The 15,058-nt window shown below is 40.5% G+C and overlaps 1 long non-coding RNA gene across 1 annotated transcript; it reads left to right on the forward strand.

Moving 5' to 3' along the window:
* Nucleotides 1-428: 428 nt before the first annotated feature.
* On the forward strand, nucleotides 429-15,057 carry LOC135098840 (uncharacterized). Its single transcript, XR_010267425.1, has 4 exons — nucleotides 429-851; nucleotides 1,575-1,742; nucleotides 10,769-10,917; nucleotides 14,973-15,057. It is a non-coding gene; the product is annotated as an uncharacterized LOC135098840 (long non-coding RNA).
* Nucleotide 15,058: the final 1 nt, after the last annotated feature.

A 15,058-nucleotide genomic window follows, 5' to 3' on the forward strand; every position in this document is an offset into this window, starting at 1 on the left:
CATTATTATCATTATTATTATTGTCATTATTATTATTATTATTATTATTATTATTATTATTATTATTATCATTATTGTTACTATTGTTATTACTATTATTATTAGGTAGGTGAGAGGTGAATCAATAAGGTACTACTAGTTGGAAAAATTGATAACTAATTTTTCATACCATTGTCTGGTAAAGGTCACTCACAAAAATGATACACCCGGGGCATGTTTTCTTCTTATTTTCCTCCTCCTCCTCCTCCTCTTCCTACCCTCCCCCCCTCTCTCTCTCTCTCTCTCTCTCTCTCTCTCTCTCTCTCTCTCTCTCTCTCTCTCTCTCTCTCTCTCTCTCTCTCTCTCTCTCTCTCTGACTGTCTTCAGCCTCTCTCTCGCTATCACAAGCACATGCACAAGACTTTCTTCTTTTTCTCACCCCTATTCTGTCCACCTTTCTAATGCAAGAGTTAACCAGTATTCTCAATCAATCACCACTATTCTGTCCTCCTCTCAATTGCAAGAGTTAACTCTCTGCCTCTCGTTGCCATTGATCAATGACTCTCTTACATAAAATTAATAAATAAAATAATGATATATATAAAATGAATGACCAATTAAATTAAAGAACGAAATTTTTGTAAGCCTAATCTAGCCTAATCTAGCCTAGCCCAACTTAACTGAACCCAGTGTATCTGTCAGATGAAAACAGAATTGAGACACGTCTCAATCTCTTTTTTTCGGTATTGTTACACCAGGGGTATGGGTACGGGTGGCAGCACTGTGGAGTTGGCAGCACTGGGAGAGGCGGGAACAGGGAGAGAGGGGAGACGCGTGGCCAGAGAGGAGGCCAGCTTGTGCCTGCCTGCTTTGTAAGTGTTTCCCTGCCTGTTGAGTGCCTGTCGTGCCCTGGGAGACTTGTGGTGCCCCTGTAAACTTGTAAAGCAGTGTGCTTGCGGAGGATTTGTCGATAAACCTAGGAAGTAGTGCCCGTGTTTTCCCTTGTGCCCCGGCTGTGCCCCGGCCTCGTGTGTGTGTGTGTGTGTGTGTGAACTGAACTGAACTAAGTAAAGTAAAGATGGGTGAAGTAATTTAAGAGTGTTTATTGCTGAAGGAAAAGGTAAGAAATAAAAGAAGGAAAGTAAGAGATAAAAGTTTGTGGGCAAACCACGTTGCTATTTTTGTGACTACATAATGTTGGTTTGTGTGGCTCGCTTCTTCATTTATGTATCTAGGTTTAGACTCCCCAGCCTAGAAGGTTGCTTTTGTTGTCTGGGATGTGCTTGTGTGAGTGGAGGTGTTATAAGTGTATCTGTGTACTTGTTCGTGCAAGTGTGGTACTACGCTGTAAGTCATTGTCGTGTGTCACTCCGTCCGCTGCCAGCTGCCGCAAGCATAGACTGGGATGTACCTCCCCTTGCCAGGGCGGGTCCTGTGGTTTTACTGGGAGCTAACTCTCCACCTGTTTTAACATACCGCCCCGACAACTCAGGGCGCAGAGTAGAGTAAGTGTGACGCGAGTTTGATGAGTTAGGTTTCTCAGTGGAGAATTTCCCTACACCGCAGCACCCATGTGATATCTCCCTTCCCCGCAGCCGGCTGCAGCAAGCATCGACCGGAGCCAAACCCCTCGCCGAGACGGGGAAAGATATACGTTGTGGGACCGTTCCCAACCACACTGAACTGACTACACGTCCCGTCCCGGCGACTCAGGGCGCGGAATGGAAGTGGAGAGTCCTGGGAACGCGCGCATATCCCACCGAGTAAGCACTTGTTGGTGTGTATTACAGGGAGTGGGTCTGAGGCAGTTGATTTTGATATTATTTGTATTTAGGTGAGATTGGTTGTTGTATTTTTTCTAAGCTACTGGGGTAGAATCTATGATATTTTTGTATGTGTGTTTTATTTTCTATAAGTTTTAGGTAGGTGTCGTTTTGCATGCGTTCCAAGGATAGCCAGATTTTTTGTGCTTGTTCCTGTAGAAAAATGTTTAGTGGCTTAGTATTGGTGTGCATATGTATTTCTTCGGTAGTCATTGTGTATGGATAATATTGGTTTGTGGCGAATCTCAGAGCTTTGTTTTGTACTTTTTGCAGTATGCTAAGTTGGCTGTCGCTCACTGCATGTAGGGGAACAGGTGGGTACTGCAGTATGGGTATAATTAATGCTTTAACCAAGTGAGTTTTTATTTTATCTGGGAGTCCTTTTAGCCTGTATAGTTTATTTAGGGCAACATCTGCTTTTACTTTTCTCTTTTTTACATGGGAAATATAGGCATTTGATATTGTGAGGCCTAGGCTTGTTCCTTCTTCACAGAATTGTATAATCTTCCCGTCTATATTCAATGGTGTCTTTGTTTTGCTGGCTATGTGTAGTGGGGTAAATTTGTTGATATTTGTCTTGATTTTCCATTTTCTCTCAAATTCATTTACAGTCTTAATTTCTCTTTCTGTTATGAGTTTAATCATGTTTTTGGATTTTCCTGGGTAACCTGTTATCTGCGTGATGTCGTCTGCATATGCTATGTTGATTCCATGTCTTGGTTGAGGAATGTCACTGGTATATATGGTAAAGAGTGTAGGTGATAATACGCTGCCTTGTGGCACTCCTGAATGTAAGTGTATTATTTGCCCTGTGTAGTTTTTTATTTTAATCTGTGCTGATCTATCGTCTAGGAAATCACAAAGGAGTTTTTTTATGGTGATTGGGATGTTTAGTTGTAGCAATTTATATTTTAACCCTAAGTGCCATACTTTATCGAAAGCCTTCGAGATGTCCCTGAGAACTACTTGACAATGTCCTTTATCACTTTTGTTTTGTGCTATTTGTTCGGTTATTAATGCAAGTGCTTGGTGTGTACCCCTGTTTGCTCTGAATCCGAATTGATTATTGTTGTATTTATTGTGCAATTCCATAAATTGTTTGATCCTTGAATTGATGATTCTCTCAAAGATTTTTCCAGGCACTTCGAGTAAGGATATGGGTCTATAATTTTCTGGTTTATGTGGGTTCTTGCCAGCTTTAGGAATAAGTTTTATTATTGATTTTTTCCAAATATCGGGAAAATACCCTGATGAAAGTGAAGCATTGAATATATTTGTTAGCGATTGTATTGCTTTTGTGGGCAATTTGTTTAAAATTATTTTATTTATATTACTATAGCCTGGGGCTGTGTTCTTACTTTGTTTTATTGTATGGTTCACGTCTTCAGGAGTTATTTCTTGGTCTAATGGTGTGGTATTTAGGCGGGAGTAGTCTGCGGTGTTAAATGGGGTTATTCTGTATGAGTTATCCCTTAGGAAGGCGTGCACATCAGGTCTGTTTTCGTCATTATCATCTTCAGTGTTTGAGTCTGATTCTGTGTCTGAGGTTTCGTCTCCAAAAACCTTTTCCCAGATTTTTCTGTGCTCTATTTCTTGTGAAATTGGTGTATATAGTTTTTTGTTGTTACCATTAAGTATGTAATGTGGTTCAGGCTCTGATTCTCCGCAGAGTAGTTTGATTTTTTTCCAGAATGTTTTTGGGTCGCGGTAAACAACTGCTGTCTTTTTTATTGTGTTGCTCCAACTTTCATTTGCCTCTCGAGTCATAGTATCTTGTAAAATTGTACGTAGAATTTTGTAGTGTGTGTAGTGTTGGTTTGTCCATCCGTGTGTTTCTGCATGTTGTCTCATCGTATTGTAACTGATTATAATCTTTTTTGTGTTGTGACTGTGTGTTGGGGAAGGCAGTTGCTTAAAGTGAGTTGTGGGTATGTGATTGGCTATTGCATCTTTTGTGACTTTGTACCATTTTTCTATTTCTTGGTCTATTTCTTCTAGACTTGCTTCTTGAAGATTTGGAATTGTCATGTTGTTGTTAATTTCTTCGCTGAAATTTTCCCAGTTTGCTTTTTTGAGGTTTTTCCTTGCTGGTGATGGAATAAGAATTGGTTAGGAGGATATAGTCATGATGATGGGGATGTGATCACTGGTGGTTATGGGTCCCTGAGTAATGTGGTAGTTATGGTAGGTGCTGTTGTTTGACAAGATTATGTCTGGATTTGTTCTTCGGTTTCTAGTAAAAAAGGTCGGGAAGTGAGGGCCGACATCTTGGATTAGTCTATTGTCTATCATTTTTTGAAGCTGGTTTCCCTTTGTATTTGTGTGATTGTAGCCAAAAAGAGGGTGGTTTGCATTTAAGTCTGCTATCATGTAAACTGGCTGTCTTTTTCTGAAGAGTTTTGTAAAATCGGGGGTTGGTATGTAATCCCTACTTGGTGGTTGGTATAATGTACTTATAGTTATCGGGCCTGTGAGTGTTTCTACTTGAATTGCTATTATGTCAGATATGAAGTCAGAGGTGACTTTGTGTTTGATATTATGTTTTATTGCTATGGCTGTTCCGTCACTTGCTGTCTGTAGTGTGTTTTTTTGGTAGCATCTGTAGCCAGGGATTTTAATGTGGGTGTTGTTTGTTTGGCAGTGGCTGTTTATCAGAATTATATCTGGGTTTAGTTCTCTGTATGTATTGCTAAGTTCCAATTTACGCTTTCTCCAGTGTAGTACATTATGTTGGATTACTTTTATAGTGTTGTTTAACATGGTGAACTATTGTGAGTTTTTCCTGATTTTTTCTTGTCTGTCTGGAGGTGAACGCAACATTTCTCTCCCTGGTCTTAGTTTTTTGTACAGATCATCAGCAATTGTTTTGAAGCAGTTTACGTATTCTATTTTTTCATCTTTAATTGCTTCAATTACTCTGAAATAGTCTATGTCATAGCTTTCTATTTTTGCAGTGAAGGTTTTGTTTGAAATTAGCTCGAATATTTCATCTCCTGATAGGGTTGATTCTGGAAGGCCAATGCTCTCTGGGGTGAAGATTGTTAGTCCAATATCTGTAGACTTTATTTTATTTTTAGTGTTTCCTCGTTTCCTAGATCTTGATCTGCGTCTGTCTGATTTGTGTTTTATTGAGCTGCTTGGGTGAGGTTTATGTGCTTCTTCTTCTGCTGTGTTGTCTGTCTGCACTGACTCTTCATTTTGGTTGGATTGTGGTGCAGGAGTATTATTCTGAAGGTTGTTTGTGTCATTGGTATTTGGGGTGTGTGAGGTGCTGTTTACTTGAGGAAGTTTGTTTATTATTTTGGCAGAAGGAGGGTTAGGAGGAGCTTTTATTTGTGGCAAGCTGTTCATAGCTAGCATGTTGTTTAGCTCAGTGTTGTAGCTTCCAGGTTCACCCAGGTTGTGCATGTGGGCGTGCATGATGCAGGTGTAGATTTTGGCATACATTTCGTTACTTAGTTGTGGTGTGTTTGGTGAGGATGTATTAGGTTGTTGGCTTGAGGGGGTTTGTAATTGTTGTTTTGTAATTTGGCTGTATGAGGCTGTGCTTTGCTTGCTGTTTGTTCTCTTATTTTTTATGATGTCCTTCCGCATGGGGCATTTGGCTGCTAAGGTGCGATGGGCTCCTTGGCAATTCAGGCACTTTTTGTTGAGGCTTAGACATTCACGCCAGGTGTGGGAGGTGGAAGAACATTCTGAACAGATTTTGTAGTCTGTTGGCTTTTTGCATTGGTTTGTGAAATGATCTTCTAATTCGTAGCATCTGAAGCAAGTGGTGATATTGTAAAATACTTCTTGTTTTATATTATAGTGAGGGATGCTCATCTGAAATAGTCTTAGGCCATCTGTCTGGGCTTTCTTGGCATATGAAGTCTCTTTGAATGTAATTTTCAATGTCCTTGAGTTTGGGAATTTGAAAATAGAATCGATACTATTCGTGGTCCAGGTGTTATTCTGATAGATTTCTTCAAGGATGTCTGCTTCATTGTTCTTGTAGATGTGATTTTCAGTGCTTGGAATAATTACAGATCTGCTTGCCTTGAGTTCTGGTGGTGTGATAGTTTGAAAGCCTTCACCTTTGAGTTCGTTTTCGGTCTTTTGCTTGAAAATCTTGTCTTGTTCGTCTTCTGAGCCCGTGATTATACTATAGCCGTCCGATAATGGAATCAACTTGGTAATGTATACACCATTCTTTGAGAGTATTTCCAAGAGGCAGCTGGTTCTTCTCGGGTCCTTGCTGTTTGGGGATTTTATTTTAACTCTAGGCATTGTTCCAGAATGAAAAAATGCTTACATGGGAAGAATAATCCTATAAGGGGGCCGTAGCCCGACAAAATACCACAGCTAAAAATGGAAAGATAAATGAAGATGCCTGCCTATGCAGGGGCAGTTTAGCCACCCGGCTCCTAGAAGCCGTCGCAGTGGCCCTGCCCCGCGACCTAACCCTATCCAGTTTTCCTCTGAGGGAGGGAAAAGGAAATGGTAAGATGAGATAAAGAAGGAGGCTAACCCAGCAGCCTACAAGGTCAGATCCAGCGGGTCCACCCTAGCCCCCGAGGGTCGCTCTCGGGGACGTCTTGGGTCCGCTCACCGTGGTCTGGCTATGTAGGGGGCTGGGAGCAAGGAGAGGGAAGGGAGAGGATGGCGAGACGCCCGCCGGGCGAGCTCTCACCGGTCAGGGAGAGCTCCGGTACACAGTGGCGCCTTTATTGCTGTCTGTTCGGTCCAGAATGTGTGCTCAGTGAGCTTCTGCCTCTCCGGTGCTTGGCAGGTAGCCGTGAGAGTGGGGAGGCAGCGAGGAACGGTGGAGCTATCCAGGGGGATGTGTGCTCTCTCCAATCGATGATTGAGTGATGTCTGTCCCCGCGATGCTGTCAGTTCAGTTGCGATCCTCTGCGATGCTCTTAAGCTCTGTGTGTGTGTGTGTGTGTGTGTTGTCCCGGCGTTTATAGTGTGACTCATTTGAGGCCCCGCTGCTCAAGTTTCTTGATCTGTGCCCGTGTGGATAACACGCCCGCCCGGAGTGAGGGGTGGGCACAACAGTATTATTAGAAAACGTGAACCGTCTAACAGCCACGAGAAAGAAATTTAAATTTTCGTATGGAGAAGCAAAAATCACTGGAATTTGGCTTTCTAAACTAACCTAACTCTCTCTCTCTCTCTCTCTCTCTCTCTCTCTCTCTCTCTCTCTCTCTCTCTCTCTCTCTCTCTCTCTCTCTCTCTCTCTCTCTCTCTGTCAAATGTGCAGGTATGGCAGTCCATGGAAGTAATGTTGGCAGAGCAAAGGACTGACCTGTGTTCCTTGTTGATAACAAACATGAGCAGGCAGGGTGTAGTAATGTTTTGATGCTACACTGATGCATTGACAAATAATAATCATAAATGGTTTATTAATAATCCAGTTAGGACTAAATTTATATTGTACTGAATATGATAAAAATAAAATGTGATAAATATACGCTTAAAATTAGGATCTTATTAACTAAGGTGGTATTACAGGAGGAGGAGGAGGAGAAGGTTTTGTATTGCTGTACAGGAGGAGGAAGAGATTTTGTGTTGCTGGCAAGAGGAAGAGATTTTGTGTTGCTGGGGAGGGGAAGAGATTTTGTGTTGCTGGGAAGAGGATTAAGAAATTTTGGGCACTTATGGTGAATGTGGGTCCCTCCTGGCTGGGTCCTGCACCCTGGTGGTATGAGTTGCCAGTGCTGCATCTCTGCTTCAGTACTGCCATGCCAGGTGAGTGAGGCAGCCTGGCAGCACAGTGGAATGTTATGATGGGCAGCTAATGTATGTGCACAGGAAAAATAAATGCTGGATTCTTTAAAAAATCAGTTTATCTGTATTTTAGTGGAGAAAGGCCAAGCATAAGTTAAAAGTAATGTGTGGGATCCAAGGAATTAGTAATGTTTTCTTTGAAAGCTACTTGGATGTTATTTGAAAGCTACTTGGATGTTATTTGTTGTGCTTTGTGAGCACACTGTTGCTGCATGTTCCAGCCTTGGCCTCATCAGAGTGATGGTCACTTTCTTTACCCTTTCTTCATCCATGTGGATAAATGCCACTCTTGTTTTTTTCTCATTAGCTTGTAAGTCTCTCCAACAATTTTATTTATGTGTTTCTCAGGTGACGTGTTGTCTGATACGAATACTCCTAGAGATCTCCCTGACTTTGATTTCTGTATAATCTCTCCTTCAAGTTTATATTCCCTTGAAATCCTTTGCTTGCTCTTTCCAAACTCCATTACACTGAATTTGTTGACATTGAATTCTATTTCTCATGTGCAGCTCCATTTCCAATTTTTATTAAGGTGTTGCAGTATTTCACAATTGTCCTGTACACTCACTTGTCTCATGAGTTTAGCATTGTAGGCAAAGAAACTTTTACTGATTCATCATTCATGTCATTCATATATGTTGCAAACATAATTAGGGGCAAAACTGATCCCTGTGGGTGATAACTTCCTTCCAAGGAGATCACTTGTCTCTAATAATCACTCACATTTCCCTGTCTTTCACTGTTATTTGCCCAGGGTCGTGCGCTGGTGCTGCTGGAAGTTATTAGGGTTTTGAGGAGTTATCTTGCTGTCCAGCCAGCCACTCCCTTACGTTAAGAGCTCATGGTTCATGGTGACTGATCTCTGGGTAGGACTGAGGCTCATGTGCCACACACTGTTACAGCCAGGCCACAACCCTCATCTCTCATCCCGTATCTACAATACTTGCTGCTGGTAAACAGTTGCTATGTTAAGAGGCTCACTCCTCTCTCTTACTATTCTTGGGGCTTCAACCCATCCTGATTTTTAATGTTTTTGCTTATGTCATGATCCTAATGATAGATAAAGAGAGAAAAAAATATTGAACCCAGCTAATCATCTCTGTGATCTTTGAAAATAATCCTGATGAGAGAAGAATGCTTTTAACAGTGTGCCTAATGGTCATCCTACTTCCTGCCATTCTTTCAGTGTGATGAATTAGAAGGCTGTCTTTGATTCTGCTCTTGACCACTCCTATATTTCTTTGTACCATTAACTCTTTTCTGTTATTTAGCATCTTTTAATTTTTTTCTGTTCCTTATGAGAGCCACATCTAAACACTATACTGGCTACAAATGTGAAAATCTATTCCTGTAATTCTTTTCTCTTTCTTGTGACAGCCACATTTAAACATTACACTGGCTACAAATGTGAAACTCTTTTCTCTCTCCTGACATCTTTATCTAAATATTATACTTGCTAGGAATTTGATAATCTATTTCATTCTTTTCTCTCTCTTGTGACAGCTTTATCTAAACATTATATTGGCTAGGAATTTGATAATCTATTTAATTCTTTTCTCTGTCTTGTGACAGCTTTATCTAAGCATTATACTGGCTAGGAATTTGAGGATGTATTCACTTAAAAAATTGTTTTTCTCTACATTGTGGATGCATGCAATGACTACATACAGTGCATGTGAACTGCTGTTGAAAGAGTTGATTAATGTGGGGTGTAGTCATCTTGTTTCCTGCCAGTCTTTCTACATGACAAATTGCATGGTGTGTTTGATCCTCCCCATGCCCATTCCTGTATTCCTTCACTCCATTCACCCTTCACTGGTATTCAACATATTTTTCCTCCCTGAGACATTCTATTTTGTTTGACACCCACTTCCAAACATTATACTGGCCAGAAATGTGAAAATCTATTCATTATTTTTTTCCCTTCCTTGAGAGAGCCACAGCTGAATGTTATAATGTGCTGGATACAAATTTAAATATCTATTTTTTAGTCTTTTTTGTCTTCCTTGTGACAGCCACATCTAAACATTATACCTAATAGAAATGTGAAAATACATTATTTTAATTCCTTTCTCTTTCTTCTGACACCCACTACTAAATATTATATTGGCCAGAAAACTACAAATCTATTGCTTTCATTCTTTTGTTTATCCTGTGAGAGCCTCATCTAAACATTATACTGGTTAGAAATGTGAAAATCCATTCTGTTTTTTCTCTACCTTGTGACAGTCACATCTAAATATTATAAATGTATTTTCAAGTTCTTTTTGTCTTGTTTGTGACAGCCAGTTCTAAACATCATACTGGATATAACTTTGAAATCTATTCTTTTCTTTCCTTGTTGATGCTTGCAGAGATTGTCCACAGTGCCCTAAGTGGTTGGAGTTGTTGCTGAGAGCTAATTAAGGTACAGTAAAATCCCTCTTATCCGGCATCAACGGGACCGCCAACATGCCGGATACTTGAATATTACTGGATACTTGAATAGAAGTGAAATTATGTACACAATCACCACCCTACACTCACGCATCCTACCATAACAAAGATCAGCTGATCTTAATCAGCAGCTGATCTGATCAGCTGCTTAAGTGTAAGCACAACACGTTTCCTCTTTTCTACAACTTTAGGCATGATGAAGGCATCAGGCGATAAACAGTGCACACGCGGGTCTGAGTCACTGAGTAAACACAGTGTAGTGGGCCGCGGGTGGCGTGAAGCAGTGCTCTCTGGTGGCAAGGGGACAAAGTATGCCTCGCGCGGGAATTTTAATTGATTTTATGAGTACACCTTGATTTTTTATTGATTTTAAGGCTTGGGGAAAAATGTGCCGGATACTTAAAGCTGCCGGATGAGAGGGATTTTACTGTACATATTATTACATTATTACAGTATTACAGACACTCAGGAGCAAAGGAGTGAGGAAGAAAGCTTAGTCCAGTAGTATGTACTAATCCAGATGTTTTGTAATGTGATAATGCAGTGTGTTTAGTGTTTGGAATTGATGTTGAAGGAGTTGATTAATGCACATGTTATTATTACAGGTATTCAAGAGCCAGGGAATAAGCAAGAAAGCTGAGTCCAGTCTGCTGTCTGCACATTAAGCCTCAGCTTGTTTGCTCCCATTATGTATTGTACTTAAAGCTTTGAATTATTATTGAAAGAGTTAATTAAAGCATACATTATTATTACAGGCATTCAAGAGCAAGGGAGTGAGGAGAAAAGCTTAGTCCAGTCTGCTGTCTGTGCATCAAGCCTAAGCTGGTCTGCTCCCACGATGCAGTGTGTGGCAGTGTTAGCAGTGACGGCTCTTGTCTGCACCTCATCCTCTTAAAGATATGAGGTGAGCAAGAGGGTGATATTGGTGTAGCTTTGTGTACCATGTGGGAAAACTCCTGCTATGGGATAGAGTCCTTGGTTATAGAAACAATACATTTACTCTGGATGATACACACTAAGACTAAGATACCACTGAGTGGTTTAACTGCCCTACAGGCCTCAGTGAGTACATTGTGGCTTAATTAGGGTCGGACCATTTCATCCTGAGTGTTTATGTGTTGTCCTTTCTGGGAATTTCCCAACCTGTGGCACTGCCAGACTTTTTAATGGGCAAATTACCAGATTAGACCCTAAGTGTCAGAGATAACCTTGCTTCCAACTCTCTCTCTCTCTCTCTCTCTCTCTCTCTCTCTCTCTCTCTCTCTCTCTCTCTCTCTCTCTCTCTCTCTCTCTCTCTCTCTCTCTCTCTCTCTCTCTCTCTCTCTCTCTCTCTCTCTCTTTTCACGTGTTGTGCGAGAGGAAGTGACCAGTGGATTGACAGCTCACTCTGACAGACTGTCTGAGTCACTGACTAACTGACTGAGTCACTCAAAGAAACGTGACAACACCTGGAGGAAACGTTGCCAAGTATTGTGGTGTTTGCAAAACACAATGCAGTTCTCACTAAAAAATAGACATATATTACATTAATTTACCTTCTTATATCATTACAGTGTATATATGCTACAACTCCATTTAATGTTGTAGTAGTAAGTATCTGACATAAGGTATGTGTTGGTAAAGTTTAGCAGCACCACAGGACGGGAAATCCCCAGAAAGGACAATACCCAAATGTTGAGGATAAAAGGGTCAGACCATAGGTGAGGCTGTCCGAGTGTTGGAGTGGAGTGGTGTTTGTACGCTGGTGTCAAAAGCAGGTCTTCTGTGAAGGAAGAGAGAGTGGCTGCTCAGACTGGAGGCCAAGACACCTTCACGTGTCTGGCCTCACCACAAGTCCCTAGAACATCATGTCAGTTAAGAGAACTCAGGGTATTAGTTTGTCCTTTTCACAACTATAGACCCAACTAGTTATGGAATTTGGTATTATTTCTGAGATAGTAATCAGCCAAAAAGCATTACTTACTGCATTATTAGATGGTAAGGGAACTGAACTGTATAAACCTTTTGCTTGTTCTTAGGACAAGTAAAAAGATATATGGCCAGCTGTGCTATACCTAACCTCCTGGGGTGTAGTAGGATGGTCCATGAAACTGTCCCTTTCCACCACGGGCTGGCTGGGCTAAGAGTGTGAGTGATGTGTGTGTGTGTGTGTGTGTGTGTGTGTGTGTGTAATATAGGGTTTGAGCAGGGCTCATAGTGTCCTGTCTCCATAGCTATATTTATCCAGCATTTCCTTAAATTTCTGCATGTTTGGTGCTCTAACAACCTCTTCATTTAAGCAATTCCAGATATTCACAGTTCTATGTGGAAGACTGTTCTTCTTGATGCCCCTCAAACACTGACTCTTCTTCCCTCTCAGTCCTCCTATATGTTTCTTCTTCCACAATAATCTTTTATGCAGAACTTTATCAAAAGTTTTTTGATGTCCAAGCACACTACATCTACCCACCCATCTCTGTTTTGTACTTCATCTATTACTTTTGTATAGAAACTCTGTAAATTTGGTACACATGACCTTCCTCTTCTGAAACCAAATTGTCTATTTGTTATAACTTTGTTCTTTTCCAAATATTTCACTCACTTTTCTTTGATCACTATTTCACAGATCTTGCCTATAACACTAGCTACCAACACCAGTCTATAATTTAGTGGCTCAGTCCTCTTTCCTCCTTTGTGTATTGACACTATATTTGCTCTCTTCCACTCTTTTGGTACTTTTCCCTCTATCAGTGAGCTGTTAATCACATCCCAAATTGGCTCCACCACTTGTTCTCTACATTCCTTTAGTGTCCAGCCTGATACTTCATCAAGCCCCAATGCTTTCCTGACATGCAACTCTCATAACAATTTGCCAATTTCATGTTTTTGCACCAAGACTTTTTGTAACCCTTCCCACCACACTTCCTCATTTGGTTCTATAAAATTTGCTTCCACATTGAACACAGACCTAAAACTCTCATTCATAATTTCACTCATCTCTTCCACTGTTTGATATATCCTTTCTCCCTTTACTATCTTGTCAATGGTCTCTCTGTTTATCATCTTTCCATTAATATACTTGTAAAAAAAAGCTTGGGGTCTTCTTCACATTTCTTTACCACATCCTTTTCAAGTTGTTTCTCCTCCTCTCTTCTTATTCTAAAATATTTATTCCTTGCCTCCTTATACTGCTTTCTATTCTTTTCATTTTTTTTTGCTTCTTCAGTTTTTCCAAGCTATATCCTTTCTCTTCTTAGCTTATGCACATCTGGCATTATACCAAATATGTTTGTTCCTCCTTACTTTTTATATAGGTACATACTTCTGCACACCTTCATTGTACTTCTTCAAGAATGTTTCATATTTCTCTTGCACTCTCATGCCTTCCGTAAGTCCCTTCCAAAGAATTTTCTTAACTCTGCAAAATTTGTCTTTACGTGATTTAATCTCCCATTTTTATAATCCTCCTTACATGCTAGAACCTCCCAGTCTTACAGTACCACTTCTAACACCACATGGTCACTTTTTCCCTTTGGGATTAAGCATTTAATGTTTGGACAGGGCTCTGTTTTTTTTTTTTTTTTTTTTTTTTTTTTTTTTTTTTTTTTTTTTTTTTTGTGAACACCAGGTCTAGCATTGATGGTTCCTCCTCCTCTCTGTATCTTGTAAATTCCTCCACCCATCGGTCCATTGTATTCAACATAGCTAACTGTAGCGTTTCTTCACTCCATCTGGCCAGCATTTCCATTAACTTCCATCTCCTCCCAGCTGACATTTTTGCGGTTAAAGTCTCCCACTAGTAGTATTTTACTGTCCTTCCTTATCATGTTGTCTAGGCACTTCAACACTTCCTTTTGCATTTCCTTGTGTTGTGGCACGTACGTTAATATGATCCTCCTCCTCTCTCTTCCACTAGTCCTGATTGTTATACCTATCACCTCCACCATACCATCTCCACGTTGCACTTCTTCCACATATATATCATCTCGAAGTATTATCAGTACTCCTCCTCCTCCTTTTCCCTTCTCTATCTCTCCTCTAGTAATTATATCTCTCCTCCTTAAAGCTTAAGTGGACTTCCTCTTTTAACTTTGTCTCTGTTAGGCACAACACATCTGGTCTACTTTCCTTCAGGTAATCTCTCACTTCCAGTACACCTGAGAGTAACCCATCTATGTTTGTATAAATTACTCTTAATGTACTGCTTCCCCACCACTTGTAATTTCTCCGTCTGCTGCTGTGGTTCTTTCAGTACTTGTTCCCTTTCCCAAGTATACCATTTCCTCAGTGTCATATCTAGTATCCTCCAATAAAATTTCCTCTTCTCAGTCTCTGTCCTTCTGTCATTTTTTTCCTTAGCTTCATTTCTCAGGTCCTGCTCTTTTTCCCTTTCTTCCAAGTTCATATCTCTTTTTACCCAAATATTTTTGTATTCTGAACTTTCAGCCAGCTTCCTGATTCTCACTAGGATCTGCTGTATTGCAACTTGGGATCTCATTCTCACTTTTAATGGTCTTTTACCTCCCTCACTATATTTTCCAATTCTATGTGCCTCTTCCACTTCTCGTTCCAGTCCCTGTTCCTCATCTTGGACCATTGTAATAATTTTCCTTACCAATTCCTTCCTTTCCATCTCTCAGATTTAACTGGGTTTTCTTCTCTTGCAGTCCATGTGTGTGTGTGTGTGTGTGTGTGTGTGTGTGTGTGTGTGTGTGTGTGTGTGTGTGTGTGTGTGTGTTGCTTTGTATGGGCCACTACATATGTGATTACCAGTCTGGTATACAGAAAGATAGATAGATTATTATTGCTGCTGCTGCTGCTGCTGCTGTATATAGATAAATAGATAGATTTTACTTTTTTTTCTTTTTTTTACTCCAGAGAAGGTAGAAAGATACCAATAACAATATATTTTACTTACTCTGCTCCAGAAAATATAGGAATGTACCTATAGCAATTTCCTAAAGCAGTTTTCCCATCCAGGTGGTATGAGCACTGGGATAAGATGAAGAGCGTACGCAGCAAGTTTGTGGATGTTTTGCGGCTGCACGTGCGGGGTGGAGCGGGGG

The sequence above is a fragment of the Scylla paramamosain genome, unplaced genomic scaffold (assembly GCF_035594125.1).
Source record: "Scylla paramamosain isolate STU-SP2022 unplaced genomic scaffold, ASM3559412v1 Contig87, whole genome shotgun sequence".
NCBI lineage: Eukaryota > Metazoa > Arthropoda > Malacostraca > Decapoda > Portunidae > Scylla > Scylla paramamosain.